Below are 2,640 nucleotides of genomic sequence, written 5' to 3' on the forward strand. Positions count from 1 at the left end.
TTCAGGTGATGTGAAAGAAATAGAAGAGGCAGCTGGACCCAGTTGAATGTGTGGATTTTTTTTTTAAAAGAGAAGGTTACTCACCTTGCAATAACTGAGGTTCTTCGAGATGTGTCCCCCTGTGAGTGCTCCACTCCAGGTGATGGTGCATCCTGGAGCCATTGGTCAGAGATCTTGGGTAGCAGTGCCTGGTCGGGATGCACGCGCTCAGCTGCTTCTCGCGGCATCGTTAGAGTCTGCCTGAGCATATGCGTCCCGCACCCCCATCAGTTCCTTCTCTACCGTAGAGATATCAGAATAGTACTCCAAAGTAGAGGAGAGGAGGGTGGGTAGTGGAGCACCCACAGGGATACACCTCTCAAAGAACCTGTTACTGCAAGGTGAGTAACATTCTCTTCTTCGAGTGTTGTCCCTGTGGGTGCTCCACTCCAGGTGAATGTGAAGCAGTACCTACTATGGTTGGTGGGACTTTGGAGTTGCGGCAGTGACAACTGTAGACAGTACTGTGTGGCCTACTAGGGTGTCTGCCGTGGTATCCTATGTGATAGTGTAATGTTTGGTCAGCTGTCCACATGGCCGCTTTGCAGATGTCAGTAACAGGTACATTATGGAGGAAGGAAACAGATGTTGACATCACCTGGGTAGAATGAATTCTGATGCCCTCGGGTAATTGGGCATTCTGAGTTCGGTAACAGGATCTGATGCAGTCAGAGATCCACTTTGAAAGTTGTTGCTTAGGAGATGGCCACCCCCTTTGATCTCTCAGTAGTGGAGACAAAATAGCTGAGGGGATTTATGAAATGGTTTAGTCCTGTCTAGATAAAAGGGGATTGCTCATCTGACATTGAGGGTATGTAGTGCTGCTTCTTGTGGAGTGTTATGAGGTTTGGGACCTGCATTCTGGTTGATTTAGGTGGAAGGTAGATACCACCTTAGGGAGAAATTTAAGGACTTCATAAGACTGTTGCAGAGCCCTAGGGGGCCAGTGTGATCCTGTCTGCACAGAGAATGGCTGACACCCCGTCTCCTGGCAACTAATGGCCTGGGCCCCTCCTCTGCAAAGATGCCAACTAAAGGTGTTGCAACAGTCACACACCCCTAGACACTTGAGAAAAGCATAGGGGAAATTGAGGCACCCTCACAGCACTCAGGGAAAACATTAAGAATATCCCCATGTCATCACAACAGTTATATGCCCAGTGTGCGCAGGATTACTCTAGAGTCTTTCATAGTATGAAGGACTGTTTTTTCCCAAAAAAACAACATCTCTATCAAAAGGTAGGTCCTCCACTTTAGTCTGCAGGTCTTTGGGGATACAGAATGCAGACATCCAGGAAGATCTGGGCATAACCGCTGCAGTTGTGGTAGTGCGAGCTGGTGCGTCCACCATGTCCATAGATGCTTGTAGGGCTGTCCTGGACACCAACTGGCCCTTGACCAGGACTGACTTAAAGTCGGCTTTCCTGTCCTCTGTGATATGGGAGGTAAAAATCAAAGAGCTTGCTGTAATTGTCGAAGTCGTAGCTTGCAAGTAGGGCAGAATAGTTCGTGATTCTGAATTGCAAAGTGGAGAGGTATAAACCTTGCAGCCCAAGAGGTCAAGGTGTTTGAGGTCCTTGGCCTGGGGGGTGGGCCAGTATTGTGGCTGTTTCGTCCTGTGTGATGCCACATCTACTACAAGAGAAATTCCATTGTGGATGAGAAAATAAGAAGTCGATGTCCTTAGCAGGAACATAATATTTACGTTCAGCCTTTTTGCAAGTTGGTGGGATAGAAGTTGGGGTCTGCCAAAGGGTGTCAGCTGGTTCCAGGAGTGCTTCATTTATCTTTGAGGGTTGGAGGATTTTGAGGAGTCTGTGTTATGACTCCTGGACCTCCTCTAAAGGGATGCCGCGGCTGAGTGCCACCCTTTTGAAAAGTTCCTGAAATTGTTTAAAGTTGTCCACATTTTGTGGAGGCAGAGGCATAAGGGCTCTGTCTGGAGCTGATGGAGAGTTAGGAGTCAGTGAATAAGGGTATGGTTCATAGTCCAACTCTTGTGGGGGGGCGGGGAGAAGAGGCTTCAGGCAATCTAGATATAGATGGAGCTGGAGATAGAGGCACGGAATAAGCTTGTGGCCTGGTGGAAGAGCCACAAGGACTAGTGGTAGCAGGAGCTGGCCAAGGGTACCACTGAGGCCAAGGCATAGGATAAGAGAATTGAGGTCCTGCCCAAAGGGGGGGGGGGGGAAGTAGAGAAACTGAAACTGGGGCTTGTGAGCCATGTCCTGAGGTATAAATGGTTCTGGTGGAGGAGGAGAGGCAGGTGGGGAGAACCGTGCCTCCTGCTGCATATCGGGCTTGCTGTCAGTGAAGATAGCCAGGTCCGGTGGGGAGAGCAGCTGGTCAAACAGTGAATGCTGTGTGTCAAGGAGTGGAGAGTCAGGCTCAGGGGCCACTGAGATGTTGTCCTGATTTAAGAATTGTTGCTGCTCTCTGGGCTATGATCCAGCTGAGCAGGGTTAGCAATCAAAAGCACATACTGACTTCTGCTTTGCTTTTGTGGGTGCTGCAGGCCATTTGTTGCTGCTGGAGTGGTCGGCAGGCTCGGTGCTGATGTTCTTGTTGGCACTGAGGTAGAACACGCTGTCAGCACAGGGT

This window comes from Mauremys mutica, chromosome 2 (assembly GCF_020497125.1).
Source record: "Mauremys mutica isolate MM-2020 ecotype Southern chromosome 2, ASM2049712v1, whole genome shotgun sequence".
Taxonomy (NCBI): domain Eukaryota; kingdom Metazoa; phylum Chordata; order Testudines; family Geoemydidae; genus Mauremys; species Mauremys mutica.